The sequence below is a fragment of the Sturnus vulgaris genome, chromosome 12 (assembly GCF_052056855.1).
Source record: "Sturnus vulgaris isolate bStuVul1 chromosome 12, bStuVul1.hap1, whole genome shotgun sequence".
In the NCBI taxonomy this organism is placed as follows: domain Eukaryota; kingdom Metazoa; phylum Chordata; class Aves; order Passeriformes; family Sturnidae; genus Sturnus; species Sturnus vulgaris.
In genome coordinates, this window is record NC_142254.1 from 19,460,977 (window position 1) to 19,482,583 (window position 21,607).

Genomic DNA, 21,607 nt, shown 5'->3' on the forward strand with positions numbered 1-21,607 from the left:
CGCCCTGCAAATGTTTTGAATTTCCAAAACAGAAGGGAGAAGCCAAGAGCTGCCGAGTTCCCCCACACGCCAAGAAGGACAAAGGGCATCCCTGTGTGGTGGAGGGGAGGGCGGGCGCCCAGCAGCCCCCCCGGATGTGCCAGGTCAGGGGATGTGGCACAGGGGTGCTCCCAGCTTGGCTCTGATTGTATCCAGGGAGGGGAAATGAGCAGTTCTGGGTGAGGGTGGGCACAGGGCTGGTCACCCATTGGGATAATGTGTGGCTGTCATGGGATGTGCACCCACAGGGACAGCCCTGAGCAGAGCCTGGGGTGATTCAACACCAGCAAAAAGCCCCCAGCTCCCTATCCTGGCACAGCAGGAACCTCCCAGCTCCCATCCTCCTGGGAACCCACCCCCTTGAAGAGCCAAATGTGCTGGAAAAACCCCGAAGCCGGCCTACTAGAGGCTCTCCTTGCTGCAGGAGACGCCGACACTGATCCAGAAGGAAATCCCAGTGCCCACCCCGGCTGCTGGCAGGGATGTGAGGATGCTGCATGGGTGGTCCTGCCCCTCTGAGTGATCCCATCCTGCAGGGTGATGCTGTGCCCCAAAAAGCAGAGCCTGCCCCATAAGGAAGATGGGAGATGGGTCAGCATCCGTGGGAATGCCAGCAGCCCAGGCCCCACGCTAGTGGGGGACCCCACACCCCTCCCTCCCCTGCAGATTATAACCTCACACAGATTATAATCTTAAATTATTAAACCCCAACAAATCCAAACCCCATCTGCCTAATCCTGCCCCCTCCTCCCAGGGGGATGGGGAGGAGTGGGGCTGCCTGGATGCCAGCCCTGCTACTGGGAGGGGTGGGAGAAGCCACGGGGGGAGCCCCCCCAGCCATGCTGGGAGCAGGCAGGGAGACAATATCGGGCCTATGCGGCCCCCTCGCCGCCAGATGTGTGTTAATAAGGCAGCTGCCCCCTAAGCTAATAAGGTCACTTACTGGCTCCAGCAAGACGAGAAAACAAGCAGGGGCTTGGCTGCGGTACAGCCTGACTTGGCACTCGCCGCACGCCGGCTTCCTGAATTCTTGCCGCTTCCAGAACAGCGCAACGGGGTGGAAAAAGCAGAGAGAAACCTCCCTCACCCCCTAAAAAGCACCCCCGTGGCCCAGCATCCAGCATCCCCCTGGTCCCTGGGTGCTGCTGCCTGTGTCCTGCTGTTCTCACCCCACTGCAGGGTTTATTCCTTTAGGGAATAAACGTGGAAAGGCAGGAGAGGGGGGGGATTCCTGCAGACTTTCCCAGCAGCCCCCCCTGGCCCCGCTCCCTCCCTCGCCTGCCCCCGATCATGGCGCCTACAACTCCCTTTGTTTTAATATTCTAAAGCGAGCCAGATGCCGGCTTTAATCCCCTCAGCTGGGGAGGATTTGCAAACACATTAGGAGGCAGAGCCGGCCCCTCCGCCCCAGCCCCAGCCCCACGGCCACCCTGCGCCCCATCTGCCGCCTCGGGAAGGGGATCCCAGCCCCTAATTGCCTTCTCATGTCGGGATTAGGGGCTGACAAGGTGTCCGACAACAGGGACACGAGCATCCCCTGCCACTTGTGGCTGGGGAGCACCGGGAGGGCCCTTTGGTTTGGCTCTCAGATTTTGGGGGTTTGCCCTGGTGACACGGTGCCAGGGGGGTGGAAGTGGTGTGGATGGGTGCTGCAGGGTGCTGGGTGCTCAGGAAAGGGGCAGAGCTGGGCTGCAGCTCTCCTGAAGATGGGATGATGGATGGAGTGTCTGTCCCAATGGTGCAAAGTCGCAGCTGCCACACCAGAGCGTGAGCGGCTCCCCCACATCCCTCGTGGATATTGGGATATTTTGGGCAAAGCTCTGGGGGTCCTTCCTGCAGCATGGACAGGGGACAGCACCACCAGCTCCTGCTCTGCTGCTGCCTCTTTCCCCTGGGATTCAGCAAAGGAGGCTGAGATTAAACAGGGAGCAGCAGCAGCAGCAGCGAGAGGAGTCAGATCCCGCAGGAGCAGCTCCAGGTGTGCATCCCGTTTGTCCGACAGCATCCAGGCCAGCTCCTCTGCTGTCCCAGCACAGACTGACCCTTCCCACAGTCAGGAGGGGGAAGAGGCCCCTCCAAAGTGGGGGGAGGCAGCAGCAGAGCCCCAGGAGCTGGAGTGTGACGGGAATGTGATGCTGGAGCGATGTCCCAACCCAACAACATCCCAAATGGGGAAACAGCTGCCCCATAAACCCCCTCCTTACCCAAGGTCCAGCTCACAGCACACCCTCTCAGCTTCCCTCCAGGCCCCCCAGTCCAGGCTGGACTTTGTGGGGGACCCCAAAGAGCTCACAACCATTCAGGGACCAGGTACCCCTCCAAGGATCTCCACATTCTCCCCTGCCCATCCCAGTGCTGCCTGGGAGGTTCCTGCTCCAGCTTCCCCAGAGAAACAGCTCCAGGAGCACAGAATCTTCCTGAGCTATCCCAGACCCCATATTTGCACTGTAAAAGCAGCAGGGCTTTTTCTTGAGGGTATTTTTTTTTTTTTTTTTTGGTGTGTTGTTTTTTTTAAGACCAGGATCTCCTCCATTGCACTTAGCAGCCAGGAGTTCCGAGGGAGCAGAGCTCAGTGCTTTAGAACGACGCCTCATTTGCCAAGAAATAATCCCAAGGAGAAAAAAAACAACAAAACACCAACTCAAAAAACACCCAAAAAACTCAGACTCAGAAGATAATTAACTCCACAAAGCAGCGACCCTGAGTAGCTCAAATCTTCTCTGTAACTCCCCAGCCTCCTCTCCAAGGAATTATTTCTTCCTGTCTCCAACACAACGGCACCAACACCCGGAGGCCTGGGGATTTTATTGGGGTTGTGTTTGTCCCCCAAACCCTGCAGACAGACTTGCCCTCACCCAGGCAAGGTGGGGGGCCCAGCCCTACAGGAGACTCCATATCTCTGAGCAGGGTTGCAATGGGATCACTCCCCATCCCTGTGGAGGATGGGAATAGGGACACTGAGGATGTGGAGCTGCACTCTTGAGGGGATGGAGGGAGGGGAAATGGGTGCAGCTGCCCCCAGCACCCACCAGCAGGGAAGGAGCCACTTTTCAGGTTCGTCCCTGCAGAGAAACAGCAGGAAAAAGCAGGACAGGCACCCTGGGGGTGCATTTTACGCCCCCCCCAAATCCCTCTCTTGTCTTTAAGTCTGGCAGAAGGGATGCTCCACCAGAAGCTGGCCCGAGTGACCCTGGCACCATCACCCCCCTGGCACCATCACCCCCTGCCCCTTGCTGCCCCTCGCCAGGGAGGGGAATTGAAGAGAGAAGAGCTGAGAAAAAGCAGTGCAGAGCCAGCCCTTCCTGCTGCTGCTCCCCCCGGCATCCCCCTTCCCCTCCTGACCGCAAAAAGCCAACATCTCCCCGCGCCCCTCCAGCCAGGGGATGGGAATGTGGAAGCAATTGCACTTGGCAAGGCAGCAACAGTGAGTCAAAAACAGTTGTTTGGCTTGTCAGCCACCCAGGCCCTGCAGCACTCTTGTTTTCCTTTGCCTGCCTTAACCCCTTCCAGCCCCACACGCTGTTCCCAGCAGGACCCACAGCCCCCAGCCCCTCTGTGGACAGGAGAGGGGAGCTGGGGGGAAGTTTCATGGCATAGCCCAGCTGTCCTGCTCCCAGAAATGGGAGAATGGGCAATTCTCTGGCAGGAAACCTGCAGGGAGAGGGTGCACTGAACCTGCTGTGGGGCACAGAGATATCCCAAGGCCATCAAGGGCTCTGGAGCATCCCACCCACTCGACCCAGGAGGTGCAGAGAGCTCCTTGTCCCTGCCACAGAGAACATCCCAGGTGACCCTTGGCAGGCTGAAAGGACGTGGCCACGTGTGCTGGGGACCCTGTGCCACTCCAGGGTGGTCAGACCCCCCGGACACTGCCAGCCTGGTGGCACTGGGTGATTTAAAACCCTGAGCACAGCAGGCCCCATCCCATTTACAGCAGTTTAGCACATCCCAGGCTGCTTCCCACCGGCTCCTCCAGCCCCTTCCCTGCTGGCCATATGGCAGGAACACATCCAGAGCCACCAGGGGCTGCAGCAGAGGCTCTGCTCCATGCCCAGGTCACCCCTCACATCCCAAGATGGGGGTCCCACACTGCTGGGACCCCAGCTCATTCAAGCTACCACCAATTCGGGGCAGGGTAGGGGGACACCAGGACCCATCCACCCCCTCCCCACCGTGGAGACACAGCCATGGGGAATAGGGTATGGGTCAGGGTATCCCTCTGGGCATCCAGCCAGACCCCACAGCTCTCCATTTTCCCCAGATTGCTCCCAGAGAAGACAGACACGAGGAGAGAGGCCAGGGGTGCAGGTTCTCCCTCTCCCCACTGGGCACAACCCCCACTGCACCCCTCCAGCAGGAGGCAACCAGGGCGAGGGGATGGCTGGGGAAGAGTTAAACCCTCTGGAAGGAAAAGTGGAGGGCAAGGCTTCGCCCGCCGGGAGAGACAAAGCGAGATGCAGGAGCCAAGAGATGAAGGCGAGGATGCGATAAGAGGGGGAGCGGGTGTGTGCGCTGGAGCGAGGGAAGGGGAGGAGGAGGAGGAGAGGTGGGTGATGACCAAAGTCATTGAACATTTTTTGGCACGCCTACCCCCGAGTATCCTGGCCGTTGGCCCAGCTCGGAGCTGAACTTAAACAAACTCCTGTTGCAGCCATCTGCTTGATTTTAAAATAAATCAAACAATCTGTTGAGCCGTGGGTGATCAAATTTCCATCTGTGCGGACGCCTGCTCGCCTCCTCGGAGCCTCCGCTTGCCTCTACCAGCCAAACACTCCTGGCAGCATGTGGCCTCCCTAATTCCTCCAGGAAAGGGAGAAACCGGACCTCCCCCTGCACCCCGGCCCCCTCCCGGCCCTTCCCCGCCACCCTCCTAACTCAAACCAAGTTTTGCTATTTTTACAGCCGCCCACCAAACAGAGACACGTCCCGGGTTTAAACAGGAGGAAAACGGGGCTGGAGGGAAGATCCCAAGAGGGATTGAGCTGCTCTGTTGCTGCCCACGCTGGGGGGATTCCTCATCCTGTCTCCATCCATCCCACGGGTGTGAGGGAACGGGAAGGGAAAGGGCAGCAGCTGCTGGCCCCGGCGGTGGTGACTGCGGTGCAGAGGCCAAGGGCTGGCCAGAAATAGCAGCTGTGAGGCCAGTGCTGTGTGGCTGTCCCCAGGATGAGGACACCAGGCACACGTCACCTCCAGGTGCCCGAGGGTGCCAAGCTCACAGCCAGCCTGCCCAGCCACCCCCCCCCAGGCAGCCTGCTGGACCTCAACTCCACCCAAAATCATCTCATCCTGAGGGTTCCTCCCTCCTCTGGGAGTAGAAGTGGGGCAGCACCACTTGCATTTTGTCCCAAGGTCCCCAAAGTGTGAAAAGAGAGGTGGCATCTCCCTCCTCCACTGTTTCTTCGTGTCCCTGCTCGCCTGGGGGAACAGCACCCATGATATTCATGTCCCCAAAGCCCCTCTGAGGGGTCAGTCCCTTGCCCAAGCCAAGGACAAACCCCTGCTGGCATCACCCCGACTTTGCCATCCTTCCCCTGAGCCCTTCCTTCCTCTCCAAGCAGAGGGCACCGGGCACAGAGCCAGCACAGCCAGAACTAGGGCAGCAAGGGGTGGGGAAAAACACAGCAAAAGGACTAAAAGATGAGCAAAGAGGGAGGAAATGGTTGTGAATGAAGGAGAAGGAGCAGGGATGGATAAAGGATGGAGCCCAATTCGGGCTCACTGGACCCCAGCAGCTCCATTGGGGAAGGTCAGGGTGAGAGCACAGACTGTGCATGGATAAGGGAGGAAGGACACCACAGCAGGATTTATTCCTCCTCCAGGGCTTCAGTTATCGGGGTGACACTTCCTGAGGGTCCCCATGGCATGGGGTGGAAGCAGCAGCAAGGAAAAGGAGGTGCCCAGCACCCACCAGAGCCCTGCCAGGAGGCCGAGCCAGCGGCTGTGGAACAAACCTCACCCGTGTGGGACTTTGCCAAGCCAAGAGCTGTCCTGGCCAGCCCAGGGCCAGCCTGGCCAAGCCACTCACTGCTGGAAAGAACAGGGAGCAGGGTGGCCCCCACCCTGCTGCAGCCTCAAATGCTTCCCAGTGCCAGCTTTTGGGAGGGGTTGTCCAGCCCCAAGCACACAGCAAACAGCACCCAGGCTCCAGGATGCAGGATCAGCAAGATCAGCGTGAGAACGGGAAGATCAGCGGGGAGGGAAAAAAAAATTGGAATGAGTGATACAGTAGCTTGGGTGATCCCAGTGGCACAAGGGAACAGCCCCACAGGAAAATCTGCTCCTGGGGATCCACATCCCTGAGCTCAGGCGGTGGCTGAGATGGGGAAGTTCCTCCAAATGCTCCTTATGGAGTAAAATCCAAGCAGAGCCCTGACAGGATGCACAGCAGGGAGCAGGTTACACAGAACAAGCAATAGCGGGAAGGGGAGGAAAAAAAAAAAACCAACAAAAAACACCAAACCCCTTTTTGGAAAAGGAAAGAGCTGACAGGACCTGGCTGAGAAGCAGGAGAAAGCCCAGATTTCCCAGTTACTGTGCAGATGTTCTGGACTGAAAACAGAAGACGGCAGGAGCGAATTCATCTCCCCCTCCAGAGACGCTGCAGCCGGAGCATCTGGACTGTGTCTGCAGGCAGCAGAGCTGGCTCCCCCCGTTCCCTGGGAGCCCCCAGCCCCGGGGTGCCCACCCAAACCACGAGCAGTGACAACCCAGCCCTGTCCCCACACCACGTTGGCCTTGGCACTGCTGCCTCCAGGGAAAACGGAAAGGCCTTTGCAGTGTTTTCACTCCGGGATAACTCCTGCTGCCTGCTCTGAGAGCTGAGGGAGAGATGGGGAGAGGAGAATGAGGCTGCTCCAGCAGTGAGGACAAGGAGGGGGGCAGGAGACATCCATCCATGTATATATATCTATATAAATATACACTTATTCCTGGCCAGAATAATAACTGGAATCATCAGCGCTTGGTCATCACTCAGTGTAAATCTTCACGGCCGACTGAAGCCAGCCCCTTTCCACAAACATGCTGGAAGCAGCTGGAAGATGATGGTGGCAATTTGCTGTGTGCCCCACATCCTCAGCTGTCTGTGTGTCCGTCCCTCCCAAGTCTGTCTGTCCCACCATGGCTGCAAAACAGAGAGAGAGAGCCCAACATCCTGGCTATCACCAAAATGTTCCCAGCTCCAAGTGTGGTGTCCCCAGGGACAGAGGTGGCTGCTGGTGGCCCCTCAGATCCATCAGATGACACACTCCCCGTTTCCAAGGAGGGGCAAAGCAGGGGAGGACAATTAAAACCATTTTGGAGGGTCAGGGAAAACTCCCCCGACATGGAGTTGTGGCAGAGCCTGGGCTGTGCCATGGGATGAACGTCCTGCAGGGATTGGCACCCACAACAGGAATCCCCAGCCCCAAAACAGCAGGTGCTGGGGACACACTGGGTGACAGCATGCCAGGACACAGCCTCCAGGGGGTCACAGAGGGGCTGGAAGCCTGGGAGCAGTCCAGACCTGCCCTTTGGCAAGGGAAGGCAGCTGTCCATCCCAAACCAAGTTGGGATGCCCCTGGCTGCTCACTCCATCACCCCTCTCCCATCAGGACCTTCCATCTCAGCTGAGTCTCAGCCTTTTTTCAGCTCAAAAGTGGAAAACAATAAAAATTCACTGGGACAAAGCAAAGCAGACCCTGCAAGCCTTCCTCTTCACATCCTTCACTGGGGTTGCCAGGACCTTCCTCATGCATTCCTGGTCAAAACCAGCCCCAAAACCCAGCTGCTCACCCCTGCCAAGACCTGGCTCTGCCAGGATAGCAGGGCAGGCAATGCTGTGGCCAGCAGGAAGAGGCAGCACCGGGGCAGACGGTGATTTCCTGAGTTTGTGTGCCAGGGGCTATGGAACAACCCTCGGTAAATCCTGCAGCAGGTCCCTGTGCCACTGGCAATGGTCCATCCAGCACCAGTGCCACCAAAACACAAAGTCTTGGATGGAGGGAGCTCCTATACCTGCACAACTACAGCAGGGACACCCCAGCTCCATTCTGGGATGGGATGGGATGTGAGGCAGCCCAGGGCAGCCACAGGGCTCGCTCTGCCCAGTGCAGGACACAGACACAGCATACTCGGCACAGGTACCTCTCTGGCAGGTTGGAGAGGGAAAGCCGGGGCAGCTGCTGCTTCAAGCACGTCAGCTCCATGGGTAAACAGATTACTTCAGTCTCCTGAGAGCTACTAAAGCCCAGCAGCACTTGTGCTAACGTGGAAGGAGGGAGGAAAAGAAGGAAACTAAAGAGGGAGAAGCAGCGTCATAGCCACGCCAGCCTGCAAAGCGCACCCAGGTAACATCACCCTTCTCCCAGCCCAGCCAAAAATCCACCCTGGAGCCATCCCCTTCATCTCTGCCTTGCTACCGAAGATCCAGCATGCAAAAGGAGTCACACAGCAGCCAGAGCAGCTGCACGAGGCTGTTTATCCAGCCACAGTACAGCTTGGCTTGTGTGTGCTGAGGAGAGGCTGTGGCAGCTGCTCACCCAGCACCGGCAGCAAACCACGACCTGCCCGCAGCAGCCTGGGCTGGCAGCGGGGCTCTGCACCCTCCACACGGCCCAGGGAGGGGAACCAGGCTGGGATGGCTGGGAGCAATGCCCTTGGCACAGGAGCAGCCCTGCGGTCCCCAAAGTGTGGCTGGCACCGGTGCAGCAAGGAGCCAAGGCACGCCCGAGGTGCCGCTGGCACCCGGTGGGGGACCCGGGGCTGTCACAGCCCTGGGACAGGGCCCGGGGGAATCGTGCTGCTGGAAAGGCTCCTGCTGCCAGCTGCTCCCAGCGGAAGAGAGCCTGGCATGGCTGGGAGGCTGCCACCACCTCCTGCCCCAGCTCCCAGGGATGCTCCTGCCTCACCGTCCCCCTCTTGGGGGTCCCCATCCTGGGGCAGTGTGACACACCAGAGGGACATTTCTATGCTATCCCTTCCAGGCCAGGATGGCATCATGTGGCCTTTTGCTGCAGGGAGGAACATCTGGCCAGATGCTGCCCAGAAGCACAGGACTGTCTCCCAAAAAAGGAGCCAAAGGTGCAGCCAAGGAGCAAAGAGAGCCCTCCCCATCCCCAAAAAATAGCATTGGAATGGATCCAGGGCACCTACTGCAGCCAGAGAGGTGTAAACAGGCTCCTGGCAAACCAGCTGTGTCCTGTGCCCCCAAAACATCGTGGGTCCCCCAAACCTGCTCAGGAGATGGAGCTCCTTGCCAGTCAAGGACGGTTTCAGGGCTGTCAGGACAGGAACCAGCTGGTATCTTGTAGGGTTGAAAAGCCAACTCCTGCCATTCCTGATGGGCTTGGAAAACCAGGCACCCACGCTGCTGTGCAGGGAAGTCCCTCCTCGCTGGGAAGCAGCCAAGGAGCATCCCAGGCTGCCCCCTCTGCGACGGAGCTTCCCGGATGGCTGAGGAAGGCCAAGTGTCTGGACAAAACATCTGTCCAGCCACAGCAGCCAGACTGTCCAGCCGTCCCTTTACCCCATCTCCCGACTTGGCTGTGACTCCAGAGGATGCTCCAGTGGTTGCAAAAGCGTTTTCACTGCATGGGGTGAGAGTGGAGCTGGTCCCTCTCCCCAGGGTGCCCACCGGGGGTATTTTGGGTGGTGCAGCACAGTGTTAGACCAGCATTATTGGCAGGTGCCTGCTCGAGCTGCCAGTCCTGCAGTGCTGCTGCTTTTGGGAAAGGCAGGGAGAAAGCAAAGAGCAGGGAGGTGAAAAATAAATATATAGCAGCCAGCTGGTGAGCTGTGGAGTCAGCACGAGGTCTGCAGGACGCGGCGCTGGCAGCGGCGCGGGAGCCCTGGAATTTTGGACAGCTGGTCCAGCAAGGTCAGCCCGGCCAGAGCAAAGACCCCTGTGCTGTTCCCCACAGCGTGGCTGAAGGACAAACATCCCCAGCTGGAAACCCCATGGGGACAAGCCACCACCCCGGGAGGTGACTCTGACCCAGGCTAAGTGGCTGGTGAGGATGAGGAGGGACAGTCAAGTGCGGGTTCCCGCACAGCAAAGCAGCCCTGAACTCGGTGGCAGGAGAAAGCCTGGAGCACATTTTCCCCGTGTTGTTTCTTTGTTTGCCATCTGGGAACACGATCCCGAGGGAGGCTGTGCCCCGAGACATGAAGTCATATCATGATTATATTGCCACCTCCATGCTGGGATTGAGATCTCATCCGAAAATGCCAGCCCGGGTCGGTGCTGGCTGCAGCAGCTGCTTTGCTGACAGGCAGTGTAGGCTCCACTAAAAACAACTTCACATGCTGCAAACGGAACAGGTTTATCCCAATGAAGTTGGCTTAAGTTGGCCCGATTCTGCCCTGAATCTGCTGGAATTCGTGATGGCAAAAATTGCCACAAGAATAGGTATAAACACCAAAACCAACCCGAGCTGGAAGCCAAAAGATTGAGGTGAGTAAGGGCAGCTCTGCTCGTTATTTAAGGGATGAGGAGAAGCCAAATTCAGCCTGTGCACACCCCTGGAGCCCACACATGATGCCTGGGATGGGGACACAGAGGTGCCATCAGCTTGGCCAAAAAAGCACCACCACCCAGAACACTGCCAGTGGCCAGAAGGTTTTTGATTTCCTTCAAAATCTATGGACGATGCAAAGAAGGCAGAGGTGCCTAGGGTTCTTCCTGCACAGGTCTCTTAATCCTCATGCTGCAGTGCACCCAAATATCCCATAATCTGGCCTGGTGCAATGCAGGAGGAGGGCTCAGGCATCACTCCCCGCCTTCTGGGTTTGCTTTTCTGGCAATCCAGGAGCTTTGGCTGCCTCTCAGCATCAGTGGGACAAGGTTTAGTGGAGAACACAAGAACTCTTTGATTTTTACCCAAAACCCTTTTTGAAAGCCAAAAGGAAAGTGCCCACCAACAGCTGTCAGCTCGACGCAGTGATTTGGAAATGCAGCCATGACCTTTGGAGCTGGGAACCTGCAGAAGGGGCCAAATCTCCAGCTGAGCCAACAGCACTGCTGGCAATTAGTAAATACAGTGAACTCAGCCCCTGGGGCCTGGCTGTGCCCTGTCAGGCACAGCCCCACACAACCAGCCCCAGGTGTGCTCTGAAAAGTGGGAATGGGGCATGGAAAACACCACGTGATTCCCAGGAAGCACCCGAGGACAAGGCTGGGAGAGGCAGTGAAATCCAGCTGCTCCCGAGGAGCACCATGCCAACACCTCCACAGCACCACCAAAGGAAACTGAACACAGAGCCACAGATTTGTTTAGGTTGGAAAATCCCTCCAAGATCATCGAGTCCAACCGTTCCACCAGCACTGCCAAGGCCACCAGTGACCATGTCCCCAAGTGCCACACCTTTTAAATCCCTCAAGGAATGGTGGCTCCGTGACTGCCATGGGCAGCTGTGACAGAGTTTGATTAACTTTTCGGTGGAGAAATTTTCCTTAAAATCCAACCCGAGCCTCCCCTGGCCCAGCCTGAGGCCGTTCCCTCTGCTCCTGTCCCTGTTCCCTGGGAGCAGAGCCCGATCTGGGGCTGTCCCCTCCTGTCGGGGAGTTGTGCAGAGCCAGAAATTCCCCCTGAGCCTCCTTTCCTCCAGGCTGAGCCCCTTTCCCAGCTCCCTCAGCCTCTCGTGGTGCCCCAGCCTCTTCCCCAGCTCTGCTGAGCCGTGGTGACACCACTGGTGACCAGCCACCACCTGGGTATGTCCCCATTCACCGTCTCTCTCCAGAATCCAGTCTGTCTTTTACCCAAAGAACAACAACTCATCCAAACCATGAGCAGCCAGTTTCTCCAGGGAAATGCTGTGGGAAGCACTGCCAAAACCTTTACTAAAGTCCACACAGACATCCAGAACCTTCCCCCACCCAGTGAGTGGGTCACCTTGTCACAGGACATCAGGTGACAAGGACCTGCCACTCATGAACTCATGGGCTGGGCTTCATCACTTGGTTGTCCTGAACAGCTGTGCTCGAGTTATGGTAGGATTTGAGAGCTTTCCAGGCACCTGGAAGTATTTCCAAGAAGTTATATTTAAGGGGAAAAAAAACAGAAAACCTCAAGAGGAGTCACTTTTACAGGTACATAAGTGCAGAGAGAGCAGTGGAAGGTGAAGATGGGAAGAGCTGGAAGACAGGAGAAGTTTTCCTTGTGAAAACAGGACACTGAGAATGCCAGACAGGCAGTCCTTGAGCTGGGAATGCATCATTTCACCCCTGTGGAGAGAGCTGGAGAGCCTGGAGGTGACTTGAGAAGGCACAGCCAGCCAGGAACAGGTCACTGTCACATCTGGGAAGCGACCAAATCTGGGCATTTTGTGGTTTATTCAAAGCCACTGCTCCCAACAGCAGCTGCTCGAGGAACCAGCTCCTCCTGGGAGGGATGCACATCCCAGTGGGATGCACAGGCCAGCAGGATGAGAGATCCCACGTGATACCCCAAACTCACCAAAAAGTGCATTGATCTACACAGAGAAAATCCATTTTCACAGTAGTGCACATCTGGGGACCAAGGGTGACAAGCCAAAGGCTGCCCAAGCCAGATGCCCTTTCTACACCCAGCACTGCCATGTTTTCTTGGAGGGGAGAACCCAAACCCACCCCACACATATCAACCACAGAAGGGTTCTGCAGAGCTCACCTCCAGGAGATCCTCCTGTAGCAGGGAGAGCTTCAGGCACCACCACACCTCCACAGAGCACCACTTGTTCCACTGCTCCCCAGCACCAAACCAGCAGCAGAGGCACCACCCATCCAAAAATATCAGTGGCTCCTCCCTCCTGACAAGCCTCAGATGTGGGGGTCCCTCATCAGCACCTCCGCACTGCCACAGAGATGACCTTAGCCCCATCCTGCTCTTGCTGCCCTGCTAAAAGAGGGAGATGTGGGGGTGTCTGGTGGCTTTTGGGGTATTGACCTCAAGCTTTGAGCCATTTGTCTAAACTGTGCACAGGCAGGACAGCAGCAAACCACAGCTGTGTGCAGAGGGTGTGAAAAAGCAAGTGCAGCCCAAAAATGAAGTTGCAGAGCTGAAAGAGAACTGGGGAAATGATTTTAACTGCTCAGGCTCATTCCCTCCAGCCTGGTCCCATTGGAACGGGGACCTGGGTGTCACACAAGAGTGAAAGGCTCATCTGGGGTGACTTTCAGCAGCAAGCGTGGCTGAACAAGGGTACAGCTAAATTAACCAAGCGCCCTACCCAAGCACTAAGCCGTGTTTTAAATAACCTTGACATCTGTGAGGTCTCAGCCTGCTGGAAAGCATGTGGAGACAGGGAGGGAAAAAGTGCCAGGACCTTCTGGCCAGCCAGAGTCTCCACCAGGACACGGCAGAGCCCAGCCACGATGTCCCCAGGCAGCTCTGCTGTGCCTCCTTCCACTCAGCCCCTTGCAGCAGCCCCTTAATTTGCTCATTAGCAAACCCAGGAACAAGAGGAGGAACTCAATAGTGTCCCTTCTGTGTCCTCGAGGGACTTGGGGATTGGGGCCAGTGGGAACGAGGGCTGGCGTGCCTGAAAAACGCTGGGATGTGGGGGGGTCACTAAGGAATCCTACGGGATTCCCAGAGCACCCATCCATGCTGGAAGAGAATTGCTGTCCATAATGATCCCATGAGGTGGCCTGGGGACACCAAGAGGCCTGAAAAACCAGCTGGGGACATGCAGATGATGCCCCTGTCACCAGCTGCAGCCACTTGGGCTCTGCTGGGGCACTCCAGCATCACCCCTGGATCAGCACCAGGGGTGGCTCACTTGACTCCCGAGTCCCCCATGGCCACCAGCACCTTGCAAATGCCACCAGACCTGTGACCACATGGGCATCACAACCCACCCAGCAACCACGAAAATAAACGACTTCCATCCACAAATTACCCAAAATTATGTCAAGACCATCCAGCTCAGGCTGACAGACATTGGGGAAACCCCCCAAAAGCAACAACTTCCAGAGGGTTCTGGTGCCAACCCAACCCAACCCCCTGTGCCATCCTGGCACCCTCCAGGTGAATGCAGCTCCTGCCTGGTGGCTTTCCAAGCAGTGTCCCCCCCAGCTCAGGAGCCAGCACAGCTGAATGGGAAATCATATTTGTAAGCAGCCAAGGGAGAGCAACGGGAGAGAAAAGGAGCGCTGTCTTGGAAGGACTGGTTTACATTTCTAAAGAAAATGCCAGTGCCTCAGAGAGCTGCAGGGTTCTGGCTATGGATGGAACTGAAAGTCTTTGAAAATGACCTCGGGGATTTGGGATGTTGGCATTTGACAGAGCTCAGCCTGGGGCCTGGTTTGGTGATACAGAGCGCTGGCTCTGGAGAGCTCCCACAAGCTGGAAATTTGGGGATAAAAGCTGTTATTTCCTCATCCCACGAGAAAGACAAGCTTGGGAGGAATAAACTTTTGCTCTGCTATGTGCTTTTGAGGTGATGCCCCCAAAGCAACCTGTGTAACCCCAGGGGGAGCCACAGAAAGGAGCAATTGGGGAATCTGGCAGCACCTGGATGATGACATCCGTGACATCCTTCAGGGTTGCAGGGCTTTTGGGGAGCCCCCACTGCAGGATAACCAGAGCAGCATGGGTGGGAGGCACCCAGCTCTGCGCTCACCCCACCAGCTGTGGGAAGAACTGGGGCTTCTCCAAGGGAAATCCCTTCATTAAGGCACATTGTAAAAATGGGAATAAGTTGGGAAGTTTCCTACAGAGCCCATGAGCTCCTTCCAGATTCCCAAGGATGCTCCCATGGAGGGCAGGCCAGGCAGCCCTCTGGCACCTCTGAGAACCCTTGATGGCAAGCTGGACAGGATTGGGATTTCCTCTGTCCTGGCTCCCACCTCCCTCATGCGAAGCTGCCAACAGCACAGACACTTCTGGAACAGGACAGGTCTCGGCTCTTCCCACCTCCTGGAAGGATTTTTATCTGTTCCTTCGCAGCTTGACAGCTCCAAAAGTTCATTGCTAAAGGCACCCCATCCATTAGCATCTGCCCCCAGGAACCAGACCCAAAAGAAGAGCATCCATCTACATCGCTGCTCCAACTCCTCCTGGATTCCAGAGCTGGGAAGCGCTGGGGAAGGAGGGATGGGGTCTGGACCAGCTGCCTTACCTTGGGGAGGAGAGACGGGGGTGCCACTGCCAGCAGCTCTGGCGGGGTCATGCTCTTGCCAGCCAGGACCACGGCCCCGCACTCGGCACAGGCGCCGATGGTCAGCTGCTTGCCATCGTCCACCAGCAGGCTGTTGGCCACGCGCAGGGTGTAGAGGAAGACGGGAAGTCTGGCCACTTGAACCGCTCTTAATCCAAGGCATCGCTTCTTCTCCTGCCGGCAGAAGAAGCAGACGAAGGTCTCCACTTTGTACTGCCGGGACCAGGCGCTGCTGGGGTGGTGGGAGTTCCTGCCCTCGTGCTGCAGCCACTGTCCCAGCAGGTCGTGGTAGCACAGGATGCAGGTGGCCACCAGCCCGGTGGAGTCGGCCGGTCTGGCCCGCGGGGCGGGAGGGTAGACCGTCAAGAAGGGGAAAAAGGGCTCCTTCTCCCCAAATCGCCCTGGAGGGTTGACGTTGAGCTGGAACTCTTTGCCAGCACCCAGCTCGGCCCCGCAGATGTAGCAGACAGAGGTGGGACCAGGCTTGATGACAGCGGGGTGGCCGGAGAGGTCACCAGCGGAGAAGACCTGGTGGTACCTCCCCAGGAAACTCTGCACGGAGGAGATGAGCTCCTCGTTGTGACAGGCCCTGTACATGGCCCACAGGTCCTGCAGCACCCCGAAGCACTTGCGGCAGCTGCTGACCTCCCAGTGCTTGTTCAGCCCCTTGGCGCCGGGCGGGCAGGGCAGGAGGCTGAGGAAGGGGAAATGCATGGTGCTCTTCGCGTTGCCGTTGGTGATTTTGGCCGCCACCGGCCTCGCCTCCTTGCCGCACTCCTCCCCGCAGAGGTAGCAAGCCTCGGGCACCGGCGGGATGCCCGTCCCGTCCTCCTTCATCCCCCGGCGACCCTTGGCGGGCATGGCCCCGGCGCTGAGTGGCACCACGTAGAGCCGCTGCAGCACGGGCACGTTGGCCAGCTCGAAGCTTTGCCACTGCTGCATGAGGGAGGCGAAGCAGCAGGGACACACCAGGGTGCTGCCGGTGGGGGACAGCGGCTGGGCGCCCGGAGGGGGGCTGTGCAGCCACAGGAACGGGAAGAAAGGTCCCGGCGAGGTCTTCTCCTGCTTCTGCACGTGGACGCGGTGCTGGGCGCCGGGTGCCAAGGGGCTGCCGCAGATGTAGCAGGCGGTGCCCGGTGCCCAAGCGGGCCGCTCGCTGCCTTCCTCCTCCTCCTCCTCCTCGCTGGTGATGTTGATCTCGCTGTCCGAGGAGCAGCAGGGGGGCCCCCGCTCGCTCCCCGCCGCCGGGGGGGCCCGCGCCGCGCCGCCCGCCCCCTCGGGCTCCGAGAGGGGCTCGGCCTCGGAGAGCTCAGAGAGCTCGGAGCCGGCTGCCGGCCCTTCCTCCTCCTCCTCTTCCTCCTCCTCCTCCTCCTCCTCCTCCTCCTCCGGGTGGCCGGCGGCGCGGCGCGGCGGCGCGGAGGGGTCCCAGCCCGTGGTCCCCCGCCGCAGCCCGGCTCCCCCCGCCGCCGCCGCCGCCGCCGCCGCCGCCTCGCACTGATGGGGCCGCTTGAGCCAGTACATGCGCTTCTCCACCGGCGTGCGGCTGCGCTCGAAGGAGTCCCACTGCTCGCCCAGGAAGCAGCGGCAGACAGCGCAGACCAGGGCGCAGCCCTCCGCCGAGACGGCGCGGGCGCCGGGCGCCGGCTCCTGGTGCTGCAGGAAGGGGAAGAAGGGCCGGTGGTCGCGGGGGGGTCGCACTTGAAGCTTGAGCTCTTTGCCGCGGCTGATGCCGCCGCCGCAGATGAAGCAGCAGAGCGGGGGCGCCGGGGGTTGCGCTGCCCCGGGGCCGCCCCCCCCCGCCGCCGCCGCCGCCGCCACCGCCACCGCCGCCTCTCCGGCCGCCAGCGCGGCCATCAGCCGCTGCTTGCGGGAGAGCGGCGCCGCCGCTGCCCCCGGCCCCGCCGCCGCCCCCGGCCCCGCCGCGCTCATCGCCGCCCCCGGCTCATCCCGCGGCTCCGCCGGACACGCAGGCTCGGGGGGCGGGTTTGCGGAGCGCTCCCCCCCCCACCCCTCCGCCCGCCTCCTCCCGCCGGGGGAAGGCAGCGAGAAAGGAAAGAAAAAAAAAAATTATAATAAAACAACGGCAACAACAGAAAAAAAAAAAAAGCTCCCAACGGCAACAAAATATCCACGAACAGCAACAAAAATAAACCCGGGATAAAAGTTCGGTGCGAAAGTTTGGGTCCCGCCGGCGGCGCGGAGGAAGGGCGGCTGCCGGCTGCCTCCCGGCCCCGGCGCCCCCGGCCCGGCTCCTCCCCGGCCCCCCCCGCCGCGACCTGCCCGCCCGGGGGGGCCCGGAGGGAGGAACGAGCCGCTGCCACCCCCCGCCCGCCCGCCGCCAGCCCGGCGCGGAGCGGAGAGCAGCGGAGGGACCCCACGGGGGAGGGACGCGGGGATTGACAAAGACACCCCCCGAGGGGGTTTATGACCGGCCCCACGCCGGGATCCCCTCCGCGCCCGTCACCCGTGTCCCACTCGCCACCCCCTAACCCGCACCACGGCGCTTTGTGCGGCTCCCGCTCCCCAAAGGCACCGTGTCCTGCTTCAGGCCGGCAGGACGGATCCTACCGAAAGCACTGGCCTTTTCCTGCCCTTTCCAGCCATTAACTCGGTGTCCCGACCACCCCCGGTAATTTATTTCCCATTTTAAAACTACTGCCGCTGTTCCAGTTCAATACCAGATTCTATTTCCCGCTCGGTCCTAAAATGCTGCATCGCTTTGCCACTCACTGGTAAATAGCTGATGCGTTCCCAGCCGGAGCTGGCGGCGTTTCAGCGGCGCATGCAATAATCCCGGTATATCCTTACCTGCCTCGCAGCCTGCGATAAGATTTAATGCTTGGAAAGCACTTTGCTGTCCTTGGACAATAGGCACCGCGGAAGCGCAAACTGCACCCAGGGCCAGCTTCAATTAAACCTGACTGATTAAGCACCCGAGCGGCTCGTCAGCATGCCCACCGGCTCGGCACGGCTCTCCCGATTAAATAAATATATTAGGAGCTGGAAAGGGGATTTTTTTTTTTCAAACAGTCATTTTAGGAGGAAGCCTGCTCCCGGCAGTGCTGTGGAGTTTTTGAGTTCATGGCAAGTCACTGCAATATCCCAGGTGCTGTCCTTGCAAATCTCCCTGAGCTTGGAGGGCGCAGAATGAAACCCAAAAGAGGCAAGGTCAGTGGTTGCATAGGACACAGGGACAGAGGGACAGCAGGATGAATGCCTGAGCCACGTGCCAGCACACCCAGATGATGCACAGAGGCCACATTGTCCCTTGCTCCTGATCACTCCTCGGGGCTCCCCGTCCGGGTCCCCCTTGGGCTGACCAACCCTTCGTGTCACCTCCCACCCAGATTGCGGGTGACAGCGTCCGGTGCTCCCAGCAACTGGCCCTGAGATCAAACAGATTGTGTGACATCAGCTGGAGCGCGGGCAGGGGCAGGAGGGCTCTTCAGGGACCCGGATCCAGTTTCCACGCAGATGGCTCCGGTAGTAAAGAAGCAGGGGGTGGGAGGCAACACACAAAGCAGGAATACGATACCTTGGGAGAACTGGCTCCACGGGGCTTTTTCAGGGGTTTCCAGAAGACAGCAGGGCCTCGTTATATTTTATTTATTTATAGGGCTGATGCGATGGCTGCTCCATGCACCGAGGGCAGTGGGAATGCCGCGTGTCGGGGTGGACATGACTCAGATGCTCTTTAAAGATGCACACAGTCTCACGGTGTCACCCCTTTTCCCGGATGGAAAGGGGCCACTGGGCCGGATGGGATCCCTGACCCCAGGCAGCAACACCGGATCTGGGAATGCCTCACCCCAGTTGCCCAGCTGGAGCTCCCCCGGGAGCTGTGGCCACCAGCTCAGCCCACCCTTCGAGCGCAGCCGACAGATGCTCTCCCGCCTGCTCCACAGATGGGCGAGAAAACAACACGCTGCTTTCAAAGTCCAGAGCTCAGCAGGGCCAACCCCCCCCCCTCCCCACCCTGCCCTAAAACACCGACCCTCCGTGCCCCTCTCTGGAGGCACCACAAGCCCCTGGCTACCCCGTTCCCCCCCTGCACCCCACTGGGACACAGCCTCGGAGCAGCTTCCCGGGCCTTGGCTGCGCCCGGACAGAGCAGCTCATTTATCATCCTGTGCCGCCCCGGCCCTGCGGTTGCTGTTTGCAACAGAGAAGCTGGGAGGGAGAGAAAATTTCTCAAGTCGGCCTCGGCAAGAACTGAAAACATATGCCCTGGCGGCAAACGCGTCCCCCGGGGCGCGCGGGGATCAAGGCGAGCCTAGCGCAGGATTTTCCACCGCGGCTCCCGCCGGCGCGCAGCCCTGCTGCCAGAGCTGGCGTTCCACAGCCGCCCCGGGGCTGGGGGTGGTGACAGCCAGGTCTGCTCCTCGAGCCCAGCACTGTGACACAGTGGGATGCAGGGCAGGATGGCTCGTCGCTCGCTCTGCGTGGCCAATATCTCACTGTACCTTGCTGGCTGCCGTGCAGAGCTGTCCCTTCGCTCAAAGACAAGCCCCAGGGACAGATGTCCCTTACAAGGTAGGGGACAGGCCCTGTTTTGCATCAAGACTCAGCACCAGTTGTGCAAGGTGTTGTACAAACAGCTCACCTCGTGGGGCAGGGGGGGCTCCCCCGGCTTGTATAGGGCAGGGATTCAGGATGGATGCATGAGCAGCCCACGGGGTGCTGGGTCCATCCCTATCCCCATTCCCATTCCTGTCCCCATCCTCATTTCCATCCCCATTCCTGCCTCCGTTCTTCCATCCATCCTCACTCCAACCTTATCTTTATTCTCATAGCCATCCCCGTTCCTGTTTGCATTCCTGTGCCTGCCCCTATTGCCATCCTTATCCTAATACTCCTTTCTTTTTCTACTTCTGTCCCATCTCATCCTCACCCTCGTTACCATCCTCATCTTCATCCTCATCCCCATTTCTGTCCCTATCTCTCTCCCCACCCTCATCCCATCCTTATCCCCATCTCCATCTCTGTCCCTATCCCTATCCCAGGCCCTTTTGCCCTTGGGGCCCTGCAGGACAGGGCCCAGCAGCACCCATTCCCTGGCACCCCTAGGAGCAGGCACGTGCTGCAGATCCCACATCCCTGGGACCGGGAGGTTAATATGGAAATTACCAACTGCTTATTCCTTCCAGCTGTTGCTGTGAGTCATCAAGTGCCTTAAAGAGCATTTCAAACAACACAGTGCCTTCGAGACAGCATGACTGCTGCCCCAGCCACCCCCTCTGGATAATCCTCGGCAGGGTCTGGTGTTTGAAAAGGGAATGTTTCTCCAAGGAGGCAATTCCCAGCCGTGCATGGCCGTGGCTGGGGAGGCAGAACAGCCGCTGCCTCCACGGCGCCTGTCCAGGCTCCCACCTCCGCCCGTGGACTCCTGGAATCCTGCCCGAGAGCAAAACCAGGCAGGGAAGGGCACTGGGAATGGCAGCCCAGCCCTGTCATCATCCCTGCTCAAAATCCAGCAGGGACATCTAAATGCCACCACGTGCCAGCATGGGTGAGGATCCCTGCTGTGCCACCTGGGGAAACTGAGGCACGGGGCAGCCAGTCTGAGCTCCACAGTGTCACCTGCCTGGGGGGAAGGTGGCAGAGTGGCTGTCATGGGACGCTGGGTCACTGCTCTGAGGTTCAGCGACCTTAAACCCTGCACTCAACAGCTGTATTTGTCTCGGCAAGCTTTTATTTCCTTTTTTTTTTAAGAGAAAAGGCTGATCTCTGCACTCAGTTGGTGCTGATTTTTCAGATGAGAGAGATAGGGCTGGTTCATGGAAATAGTCGTGATATATCCCTTATCTGCTGCTTTAAGTTCAACCTTTCTTTGAACTTCTGGACTGACTTCATTGATTTTTCACTGTTCCTTTTGCTGGAAAAGCCCAGGCAGTTTTTCTCCTGCTTGCCAACTGCTTTCCCCCAGTCCTTCGTGTGGCCATGCAGGTGAGTCAAGAATGCTCCTAGCCAAGATCCCAGCTGGTGCCAGCAGGAACATCTGCCTCTGCACAGAGGGGAGCCTGGAATAAAAAAATAATGACCCAAGGAAAGCTGTGCACAGGTGACAGGGATCTGTGACACAAGTGGAGGGGAAGAGGACACGGCCATCCCATGCTGCACACTGAGAGAGGATGCAGGGAAGGAGGGGAGGATGCTGCTGGGATGGTCCCCACCAGGCAGGAAGGAGGAAAGTGACTCTGGGGAGAGGAGGGGACCACTGGCTGCCACCACAGCCCTGTGGCGACACTCTGAGCCTCTCTGCTCTGCCAGGCACTTCCAGACAGGCTGCAGCAAAGGAACTGCTGCTGCTGTGACAGCCGGAGGACAAAGCCATGTGGGGACACATTTGGTGCCTGGCACGGTGGTTACAGTGGCTGAGTCCAACCAGGATTCCCAGGAGCACCCTGTGAGTCCACGAACATAAATGGATGATCCAGCACCCTCAAAT